A 12,625-nucleotide genomic window follows, 5' to 3' on the forward strand; every position below is an offset into this window, starting at 1 on the left:
AGGGTAAAAATTTATAATCTCAAAAGTAACTATGAAGGCAGCTACGTTTTTAATGAATCTTTATTCAGAGATATTAACCATCATAATTGACCTTTCATATCATCCTCAGCAAAACAATATTTCTGAGCCCCTGTGTCACTTTCAGACTTCAACTGACTTATTTAAAAACATATTGGGGCACTGTTTGGGGATGAATCTTGTCCCCCAAAAGATCTATTCAAATCATGACTACCGGTACCTCAGAATGTGATCTTATTTAAAAATAGGGACATTGATCACTTAGGTTAACTGATTAATTAGATGTAACTAAAGTTCTAAGTTAAGGTGAGGTCATACTGAAGTGGAGTGGGCCCTTAATCCAATATGACCGCTGCTAAATCACTTCAGTCGTGTCCGACTCTGTGCGACCCCATAGACGGCAGCCCACCAGGCTCCCCCGTCCCTGGGATTCTCCAGGCAAGAACACTGGAGTGGGTTGCCATTTCCTTCTCCAGTGCATGAAAGTGAAAAGAGAAAGTGAAGTTGCTCAGTTGTTTCCGACTCTTAGCGACCCCATGGTCTGCAGCCGGCCAGGCTCCTCCGTCCATGAGATTTTCCAGGCAAGAGTACTGGAGTGGGGTGCCATTGCCTTCTCCAATATGACTACTGTCCTTAAAAGACACAGAGAAACATGGGGAGAACATTGTGAGATGATGGAGACAGAGACTGAAGGGCTGAAAGCCAAGAACCAGCAAGGACTGTCAGAAAACCACCAGAAATCTAGGGAGAAGATCCTCCTCTACAGGTATCTTGGGGAGCATGGCCCTGCTGACACCTTGATCTCAGACTTCCAGCCTCCATAAGTATGAGACATTAAATTTCTGTTTTTTAACATACCCGGTTTGCCATAATATGTTAGGGCAACCCTTGGAAACTGATATAGGTACGAACAATGTATTCAGGAACAGTTGTGGATATTTGAAATCAGTCGACAATGCAAACTAAGATTTCTGCCCTGGTGGGGTTTCTATTCTCCAACAGGAAAAACAAGTAAATTGGACAGTATGTTAGGTAGTAATAAATTTTGGTATTGCAAAGTAGAGGTGGATGGAAGGGGAAGGAAAGAATGCTACAGTGAAAAGAGTGGCTATATGTAAATGTAACACTTGTGCAAAATGTGAAAGTGTAAAAATATTTGGGAAAAAACACTCCCAGGAGCAGGAAGCCCTGAATGCAAAGGCTTAGGGCTGAAACTTGTCCATTCTATTGGAGGAACAGCCAAGAATCATACTGTCTGGACTGAGCAAGAGAAAGAATAAAGGAGCTAAGGTTAGGGCAGTAGCTGGGGAACCAGTGTTCCAGAACCTGGTGTGGCTTTATGTGAAATGAACTGGGAAGCCATGGAAGGTTAAATCAGGGTCATGATGTGACCTGACCTACTTTTTAAGAGAATCACAGTGTCTGTGTTCACAACTGATGAAAAAGGATAAAGATAGGAAACAGAGGACCAATTCTCAGTCTCTTTAAACAATCTAGACAAGAGACCATGCTTAGTCCAAGGTGGTGACAGGGAGGGATAAACAATGGTTGGAGTATAGGGAGCCAGCAAGATTTCCTGATCAGGGAACCACTGATCTTTTTACTGTCTTCACAATTTTGCCTTTTCCAGAATGTCGTATAGTCAGATAGTAACATTTTGAAAAAGAAACTTTTGAAAAACTGACTTTTTTCACTTAGTAATATGCACTTAAAGTTCCTCTGTGTCTTTTCAGGATTTGATAGCTCATTTCTTTTTAGCACTGAATAATATTCCATTGTTTGAATGTCCCATAGTCCATTTACTCTTTCACCTATTGAATGACATCATGATCACTTCCAAATTTTGGCAATTAAGAATAAAGCAACTATAAACACCCATGTTTAAGTTTTTGTGTAAACTTCTGTTTTCAGCTCGTTTGTGTAAATGCCAGGCAGCATGGTTGCTGGATATAGCAAGAGAATGTATTGTAAGAAATATTTCTCTTATTTTATAAGAATCTACCAAACTGTCTCCCAAAGTGGTTTTGATGTTTTTCATTTCTACTATCAATAAATGAAGATTTCTGTTGCTCAACATCCATACTCTATGTAAGTGTTTCAGAGTTGGGCCATTTTAATTTGTGTGTGTTATCTCATTTTAACTCACATTTCCTGAATGACATGTGATATGTAGCATAATTTCATATGCTTTTCTGCCATCTGTATATCTTCCTTGAGCTTCCCAGGTGGCACTAGTAGTAAAGAACCCACCTGACGTAGGTTTGCTCCTTGGTTTGAGCAGATCCCCTGGGGGAGGAAATGGCAACCTACTCCAGTATCTTACCCGGAGAATTCCGTGGACAGAGAAGCCTGGCGGGCTACAGTCCACAGGGTCGCAAAGAGTCAGACATGATTAAAGTGACTTAACATGCACGTGTATCTTCTTTGATGAGATGTGTATTGAGATCTTTGGCCCATTTTTAAAATCATATTGCTAATGTTCAGTTTTGAGTTTTTGTCTGTTGTGAATAACAGTTCATTATCAGATGTGCCTTTTGAAAATTTTCCTCTCAGTCTGTGGTTTGTCTTTTCATTCTCTTAACATTGTCTTTCAGAGTTTTTTGTTTTAATGAATTCCAGCTTATCTCTTATTTCTTTCATGGATCTTACCTTTGGTGTTATATCTAAAAACTCAGCACCTTACCAAAACTCATCTAGGATTTACCCTATGTTATCTTCTAGGAGTCTTATAGATTGCTATTTTACATTTAGGTTTTTTATCCATTTTGAGTTAATTTTCATCAGTGTGTTTAGGTTCTTTTTTTCCCCCCATGTGGTTGTCTACTTGTTCCAAAACCATTTGCTGAAAAGACTGTAGCTTCGCTGTCTTGACTTGACTCTTTTGTCAAAGAACCATTGGGTTTATTGATGTGAGTCTATTTCTGAGTTCCATGTTCTGTCCCAGTGACCTGTTCTTTTGCCAGTATCAAGCTGTCTTGATGACCGTAGCTTTACAGTAAGTCTCAAAGTTGGTAGCATCAGTTTTCCGACTTTGTTCTTCTTCAGTATCACGTTGGCTGTTCTGGGTCTTTTGCCTCTTCATATAAACTTTAGAATTGTTTTGTTGATATACAGAAAGTAATTTGCTGGGATTTTGATTGTGATTGCATTGAACCTATAGATTAAATAGGAGAGAACTGAAATCTTGATAATATTGATTCTTTCTATCCACAAACATGGACTCATTCTTCATTCAATTAATTTTTTGATTTTACACATCAGAATTTTGTAGTTTTTTCATATAACTCTTATACATATTTTGTTGGATTTATACCTAAACATTTCATTTTGGGGGATGCTGAATATAAATGGCATTATGCTTTTAATTTCAAATTCTACTTGTTCATTGCTGGCCTATAGGAAAGTGATTGACCTTTGTAAATTAATGTTGTATCCTGCAATCTTGCTATAATTGTTTATTAGTTCCAGTAATTTTTTGTTTGCTCTCATTTCGTTAAAATTTTCTGTATATGATTATGTTAACTGTCAACAAAGACAGTTTATTCATTTCTAATCTGTATACATTTTATTCCCTTTTATCATCTTATTGCATTAGCTACAGTTTTCAATATGATGTTGAAAACAAGTGGTGAGAAGGGACGTCTTTTCCTTGTACATGATCTTAGATGGAAAACTTCAAGTTCCTCACCATTATGTGAGTTATACAGCGTTTTTACAGATAGTGCTTATGAATCTGAGAAAATTTCCCTCTATATCTGGTTAACTGAGAGTATTTTATTGGGTATTGGATTTTGTCATGTACTTTTTCTCCATTGTTGGTATGACCTATGATTTTTGCTAGGGAGGGCGTTGTTTTGATGGATTACATTAATTGATATTCAAGTATTGAACCAGCCTTGCCTACCTCAGAAAAATCCCACTTGTTCTTGGTGTATAATTCTTTTTACAAATTGTTTGGTTTTATTTGCTAATATTTTGTCAAAGATTTTGCATGCTTGTTCACAAGAGAGGTTCATCTGAAGTTTCCTTTTCTTGTAATATGTTTGTCTGGTTTTGGTATTAGAGTAATGCTGGCCTCATAGAATGAGTTAGGAGTAGTCCCTCTGTTTCTAAAATCCCTCCCTTTAATGTTATTCTTTTGCTTTATTTTACTCCAATCATTAATCTTTTTTCCCCCCTCCTTTTCCTTTTACGGCCTTTCTTTTTCTTTGGCTTCAATTTTCATGTATTTTTCCTCCCTCTATCCTTTCCTCCTTCCTTTTTTCATTCTTTCTACCTATGTTACTCTTAACTTCATGGTTTTTAACTAACTAGTTTTTAACTGGGGCAGTCCATCCCATGGAGGTGGCCACACCCAGAAAAAGAAAGCTTAGTTTTCTATTTCCTTGAACATTACAGGTGTGGTCCACGTCAGAGGGATGTAGTTTGGCTGCTAGATGTATATTAAAACCAGTGGTTATGCTCCTTTAAGACAAATTGGCACCATGGAATTTGCTTCTCAAAGATTTAGATTCCCTTTCCAAAATAAACCCATGTGCTATTGTGCTTAGTCACTCAGTTGTGTCCGACTCTTCGCAACCCCATGGACTATAGCCCACCAGGCTCCTCTGTCCTTGGGGATTCTCCAGGCAAGAATACTGGAGTGGGTCGAGATGCTCTCCTTCAGGGGATCTTCCCAACCCAGGAATGGAACCCATGTCTCCCACATTGCAGGTGGTTTATTTATAATCTGAGCCACCAGAGAAAAGACCAAAATAAACACACAGGTGACCTAAAATTAATTATAACATATTAGCTGTTTTGATGAGCTTTAATATTGAATATGTCCATGTATATATAGATGATTTTAGAAAGGTAAGTGTCCCCCTACCCCATATCTCTCTATGTGGCAGGGTAAAAATAGTCACTAATGAAGATACATCTATTTGCTGTCAACTGTAGAAGAGTTGCTTTTAAGCTGGTGAGGTTATTTGACCAGAATATGTTTTGCTGGCATGGTTTTATACCCTGGCAGGATGTATATCATATGCCTTAAGAGTTTTCATCCTTTATGTCAAGGAGAGTGCTCTCTGCATGAATACAGAGTCACACTCTGATAATCTTTTTAGTTTGTATTTATTCTATTCAGCTCAAGGCTGAATTAATTTTCTCTAAACAGCAGGAGGAATGAAAGTGTCATTGGGGTCCTAGCTGGATCCACTGACAAAGGGATGAATTGCTTCCCTATGGACCATTCTCTCCTGTAAATATGTCCATGGAACATTCCTCACCATCTATGGAAATACCCAGGCCATATTTAATTGTAGTACTTGGGCAACATTGAGGGATTCCAAGAGATTATTTCAGAGTTAGAGTTTATTAGTGTATCAGTTAATCTATTAGTGCATAATAAGTAATCTCAAAATTTAGCAATATAAGCATTTGTTATCTCATAGTTTTTGTTGATGAAGAATCCAGCAGCTGAACTGTTTTCTAGCTGCGATTTCTCAAGTTACAGTCATTTCAAGGCCTCACAGGGCCTGGAGCATCCTCTATCAAAGTAGCTCATTCATATGGTAAGTGAATGGTGCTGGCTTTTGGCAGGAGGCCTCAGTTCCTCTCTGTGGAGCTCTCCACGGGGCTGCTTAAATGCCCACTTATATGGTTACTAGCTTCACCCACAGAGGGTGAGCCAAGAGAAAAAGCACGGCTGAGGCTGTAGTTTCTTGTATAACCTTGCCTCTGACACCACACACTCATTTCTGTAATATACTGTTAGTTAGCCTATATCATCCGTATTCAAAGAGGCAGAGGCCTAACCAAGGGCATGAGTATAAGGTGGGTGACTTACTGAGGACCCTGACTGCAACTGTCTACCTATGTAGTTATAGGATATACTAGATTGAGGAAGAAATCTCAATTAGCCTTTATTTTACAGCATGGTAGAGTAGTCCCTGAGCTGGCAGGCTCTCAAAATTAAACTGATGGAAACAGGATCTGTGACACTGTAACGAACCTTTTTTCTCCTGCAGATCTTTGAACAGATGACTTATATGTTCTTTGCTTGCCATTTTTAAAAACTAAGAACAATATTTGGTCTGTTAGGAGACTTTCATGGTGTCACCAAAGCAAAATATACTCCCTCTGTTTTTTGTTTTTGTTTTTTTAATAATACCCTTTGATAGTGCTTATTATGATTTGCACTTACCGTTTATTATGATTGTGTTGTGGTTGCGTTTACCTCTATCAAGCCGCCATACCTAAAGCCATTGGCTTTGATAAAAGGTGACAGTATCATTGACTACTGAGTTAATCAGGTTTGATATTGCATGTCCCTTTCTGCCCCATGTATACACAATGAACAATTGATCTGTCAAACATAATACTGAGCTTTTCATTAAAAAGCAATGGTGTATAAGATGTCAAGCTAAAATATGCCGATAGAGCTTAATTGTTTCCATCAGATACTTTGTGTCTCTTTAGTTAAATTAATTGTGCACCACAGACACCCCAAAAAGTTAGCCTCCAGCTTTGAAATTTAATGCTTCAGTGATTCAGGGGGGTTCAGCTCAAATCAGTGCATTATCAGTATGCTAGTTTTCTGCACAAAAACAATTTGTTTTCTTTTCACTTTTAGGACAAACTATGGAATACAACCCAATTCCATTCATTTAGTGCACATAATATTTCAACCATGCTCAATTCTGACAACCAATTTCAGCCTAAAACAAAACAGAGAAAATGGCTGCTTTAAAAAAAATCAATCTTCTTTCTCTCACAAAATATATGGAAGGAAAGTGGAATGTTCAATTCTAACTTTGAGTTGACAGGCCTGAATCATACATTTTGAGGAGTTATTTTTAAAAAAGCAGTAATGTCACTACTCTACTGCATGAGTGGCCTTTGTGAAGGCTGCTGAATGACTGAGGAGAATTTAAAACATTGAGAAAGTGCAAAGCATGTGGTTTCTCTAATTAATTTTCTAAGAAAGCAAACAGTGATCTTGGTCTTTATCTTACATTTAATGCTTGAAGGCATTAGATTCTTTTGTTCTTGATTTTCCCATCTCCCTAACAATATGCCTAGGCATGAAGGGGTCCCACAAAAGTCACATAACCTTGAAGGATGTTATTTCCCAAGAAATATGTGTGGTACACCTACATGCCTATTCTTGAGATTATAGAATGGAAAGTTAGAGCAAGTCTTAATGTGAGGGAGGGGAGCTTAAACCATGTAAATCTGTAAAGATACAGATATTAGGGGCTACATATTTATCTTCATCAATAATGTTAATAGGCTACAACAGTACCCTGTTAATTCCTTAATTGCTCGTTTATATAAATGACTTTATATTCCTGCTGGTATTTTGTGTATTATATGCACATTTGATTTCATAGGGATTAAGTCCCTAATTGGAGAAGGAAATGGCAACCCACTCCAGTATTCTTGCCTGGAGAATCCTAGGGACGGCGGAGCCTGGTGGGCTCCCGTCTATGGGGTCGCACAGAGTCGGACACGACTGAGGCGACTTAGCAGCAGCAGCAGCAAGTCCCTAATATTATTGCTTTCCCCTCTGTGTCATAGATTGGATTGTGTTCTCACTCCAAAATTCATATGTTGAAGTTCTAACCCTCAATACTGCAGAATGGAACTGTATTTGGAGATAGGATCTTTATAGAGGTCATTAAGTTAAAATAGGTCATTTGGATAGGCCCCAGTCCAGGATTATTTGGGTCATGAAGATCTTTTTTGTACAGTTCTTCTGTGTATTCTTGCCACCTCTTCTTAATATCTTCTGCTTCTGTTAGGTCCATACCATTTCTGTCCTTTATCGAGCCTATCTTTGCATGAAATGTTCCTTTGGTATCTCTAATTTTCTTGAAGAGGTCTCTAGTCTTTCCCAATCTGTTGTTTTCCTCTATTTGTTTGCACTGATCGCTGAGGAAGGCTTTCTTATCTCTCCTTGTTATTCTTTGGAACTCTGCATTCAGATGAGAATATCTTTCCTTTTCTCCTTTGCTTTTCGCTTCTCTTCTCTTCCCAGCTATCTGTAAGGCCTCCTCAGACAGCCATTTTGCTTTTTTGCATTTCTTTTCCATGGGGATTTTCTTGATCCCTGTCTCTTGTACAATGTCACGAACCTCTGTCCATAGTTCATCAGGCACTCTGTCTATCAGGTCTAGTCCCTTAAATCTATTTCTCACTTCCACTGTATACTCATAAGGGATTTGATCTAGGTCATACCTGAATGGTCTAGTGGTTTTCCCTACTTTCTTCAATTTAAGTATGAATTTGGCAATAAGCAGTTCATGATCCGAGCCACAGTCTGCTCCCAGTCTTGTTTTTGCTGACTGTATAGAGCTTCTCCATCTTTGGCTGCAAAGAATATAATCAATCTGATTTCGGTGTTGACCATCTGGTGATGTCCATGTGTAGAGTCTTCTCTTGTGTTGTTGGAATAGGGTGTTTACTATTACCAGTGCGTTCTCGTGGCAAAACTCTATTAGCCTTTTCCCTGCTTCATTCTGTACTCCAAGGCCAAACTTGCCTGTTACGCCAGGTGTTTCTTGACTTCCTACTTTTGCATTCCAGTCCCCTATAATGAAAAGGACATATTTTTTGGGTGTTATTTCTAGAAGGTCTTGTAGGTCTTCATAGAACCGTTCAACTTCAGCTTCTTCGGCGTTACTGGTCGAGGCATAGACTTGGATTACCGTGATATTGAATGGTTTGCCTTGGAAACGAACAGAGATCATTCTGTCGTTTTTGAGATTGCATCCAAGTACTGCATTTCAGACTCTTTTGTTGACCATGATGGCAAGAATACACAGAAGAACTGTACATAAAAGGTCTTCACGACCCAGATAATCACGATGGTGTGATCACTCACCTAGAGCCAGACATCCTGGAATGTGAAGTCAAGTGGGCCTTAGAAAGCATCACTACGAACAAAGCTAGTGGAGGTGATGGAATTCCAGTTGAGCTATTTCAAATCCTCAAAGGTGATGCTGTGAAAGTGCTGCACTCGATATGCCAGCAAATTTGGAAAACTCAGCAATGGCCACAGGACTGGAAAAGGTCAGTTTTCGTTCCAATCCCAAAGAAAGGCAATGCCAAAGAATGCTCAAACTACCGCACAATTGCACTCATCTCACATGCTAGTAAAGTAATGCTCAAAATTCTCCAAGCCAGGCTTCAGCAATACGTGAACCGTGAACTTCCAGATGTTCAAGCTGGTTTTAGAAAAGGCAGAGGAACCAGAGATCAAATTGCCAATATCTGCTGGATCATCAAAAAAGCAAGAGAGTTCCAGAAAAACATCTATTTCTGCTTTATTGACTATGCCAAAGTCTTTGACTGTGTGGATCACAATAAACTGTGGAAAATTCTGAAAGAGATGGGAATACCAGACCATCTGACCTGTCTCTTGAGAAACCTGTATGCAGGTCAGGAAGCAACAGTTAGAACTGGACATGGAACAACAGACTGGTTCCAGATAGGAAAAGGAGTATGTCAAGGCTGTATATTGTCACCCTGCTTATTTAACTTATATGCAGAGTACATCATGAGAAATGCTGGGCTGGAAGAAACACAAGCTGGAATCAAGATTGCTGGGAGAAATATCAATAACCTCAGATATGCGGATGACACCACCCTTATGGCAGAAATTGAAGAAGAACTAAAGAGCCTCTTGATGAAGGTGAAGGAGGAGAGTGAAAAAGTTGGCTTAAAGCTCAACGTTTAGAAAACTAAGATCATGGCATCTGGTCCCATCACTCCATGGGAAATAGATGGGGAAACAGTGTCAGACTTTACGTTTTTGGGCTCCAGAATCACTGCTGATGGTGACTGCAGCCATGAAATTAAGACGCTTACTACTTGGAAGGAAGGTTATGGCCAACCTAGATAGCATGTTTAAAAGCAGAGACATTACTTTGCCAACAAAAGTCCGTCTAGTCCAGGCTATGGTTTTTCCAGTGGTCATGTATGGATGTGAGAGTTGGACGGTGAAGAAAGCTGAGCGCCGCAGAATTGATGCTTTTGAACTGTGGTGTTGGAGAAGACTCTTGAAAGTCCCTTGGACTGCAAGGAGATCCAATCAATCCATCCTAAAAGAGATCAATCCTGGATGTTCATTGGAAGGTCTGATGTTGAAGCTGAAGCTCCAATACTTTGGCCACCTCATGTGAAGGGTTGACTCATTGGAAAAGACCCTAATGCTGGGTAGGATTGGGGGCGGGAGGAGAAGGGGACGACAGAGGATGAGATGGTTGGATGGCATCACCGACTCGATGAACATGGGTTTGGGTAGACTCCGGGAGTTGGTGATGGACAGAGAGGCCTGGCGTGCTGCAATTCATGGGGTCGCAGAGAGTCGGACACGACTGAGCGACTGAACTGAACTGAATTGAATCCAGGATTGGTGGTGTCCTTATAAGAGGAGGAAATGTTGACACAGACATGTCTAGAGGGAAGGTTTGAAGACTCAGGTTGAGGATGGTAATCTGTAAGCCAAGGAGAGAGAGGTCTTCTTCATCATCTTCTCTCATGGTCCTCAGAAGGTACTAACCCTACTGTTGCTTTGATCTTGATCTTCTAGCCTCCAGAACTGTGGGGAAATAAATTTCTGTTGGTTAAGCCATTCAGTGTGTGGCTTTGTCATGGCAGTTTTAATACTTTGTCACGGCAGCCCTAACAAAACAATGTACTGTGTTTTTAAACCTCTGCATTCTCTCAGACAAAAATTCTAGTGTATTTAGTACATTCTTCAGATTCATCTGCCTCCTTATGCAAGCATCTTTACCAACCTTTGTCTCACACATTTTTACCATTCTTGTATTTGCAGTGTTAAGACAGGGAAACGCAGTCTCCAAAACTCGCAAATTTTCCAAAGAGTATGACCAATCATAATTTTTAGCAGAAAAGTAGTTTGTAGTCCAAATGGTTTTATAATCTAAAGGAAATCCATAGTATGGCAATGGTGGTATCTACTCGATATATTTTATCTGCAGGGTGTAACAGTTTCTGCCTGGCTACTGCACATCATACTCTATGCATGTCAGTATTCTTGGTATGAAGTGGGGAATTGAAGGCATGGGATAATCTTTCAGGTCAGAGAGTTTTAGATGCAAAGACCTCTCCAATAGCACCAAGATATTTATCTAACTCCTTTGGATCTCAATTTTTTCATATGTAAATAATCAGCATGATAAAACCTATCATGTAGAGACTTTTCAGGTATTAAGTGTAATGACCACAAGTGTATTTAGATTAGTTCAGTTTGGGCACATAGTAGGATGCTCACTACATGTCTTCCTTGTTCTTGTGTCCATGTGTAGGACAGTAAAATTCACATGTCATTTTTCTGCTGTTATTATCCCTAACTGGTCAATGTCTGTATTTTGATGTGATAATGTTGTCCTATCCCTATTTTACCCTGAGGTTATCTTGTTGAGAAATATCTTACTTTTGATTACCACCATGCCTCCCAGGTGGTGCTAGCGGTAAAGATAAAGAATCTATTTGTCAATTCAGGAGACCTAGGTTCAATCCCTGGGTGGGGAAGAGACCCTGGAGAAGGAAATGACACCCCACTCCAGTATTCTTGCCTGGGAAATCCCATAGACAGAGGAGCCTGGCAGGCTACAGTCCATAGGTTTGCAAAGAGTCAGACACAACTGAGCAACTGAGCACATGCACACACATATCTTGTTAGGAAAATCATCTTCCTTTTGATTACATATTGGTCTAGTTTTTCAGGATCACTTTTAAATCTAGTCCTGTTTTATTTACTATTCATAAATTTTCTGGTCTTCAAACAACTCTAAATTAATGAGTATATTCTTTAGTTGTTATTTTAATCTTTTGATTAAAAATGGACATACAGGCAATCTTTATTTTGTTCAGACCATGTTAACTAAAACTCATGCAAAATTAAGAATTGGTCAAAAACGTATTTCATTTACTATAGTGCTGGTGCTATGCAAAGGGAGGGCTATCTGTAACTCTATGGGAAAAACCAAAAGGATACACCTCTATTTATTTCACTCTATAGAGATCACCCAGTTGATAATATCAATGTGCCTGATTCAAGCATAAACACCTCAGACATTTTTAAGTATGTTTTTGATCAAAATGTATTTTTCTCAACATTGAGAGTTGTGTATTTCTCTTTTATTTAATGATTTCTCCTACCCATTCCTTTTCATCCTCCTGATCTTCCTGCATATCTCAAAGCTTAAATTAAACATAATCTTGTAGAAGTTTTTTCTTTAATTCAAGAAAATCCAAGAAAACCAGCTTATCTCTCATCTGTCTTCCCAGTACTTTGTGTATCTCTTAAAATGGATAAAACAGATAGCCTTTGGCTAGGTCAGTGGTAAGACTAAATTTTGACTGTCAGAAAGCACCACCCTCTACCAGTCTACCTGCTCTGCAGTGAACCAACTTCAATTGCTACCTTCTTGGACTGTATTTTAGCTGTCACATACTGTTTAGAAATGCAGAAAGATTCCCAGCCATATGCCTTGATGTTCTTTGAGAACCAGGGACTCTGTGGAAATGTATTAGCACCAAGTAGATAAGATATATGCAGACTTAATGGACGCAAACCTATTATATGAATGTG

The sequence above is a fragment of the Giraffa tippelskirchi genome, chromosome 1, assembly GCF_054371585.1.
Source record: "Giraffa tippelskirchi isolate mGirTip1 chromosome 1, T2T-mGirTip1v1.2.pri, whole genome shotgun sequence".
In the NCBI taxonomy this organism is placed as follows: domain Eukaryota; kingdom Metazoa; phylum Chordata; class Mammalia; order Artiodactyla; family Giraffidae; genus Giraffa; species Giraffa tippelskirchi.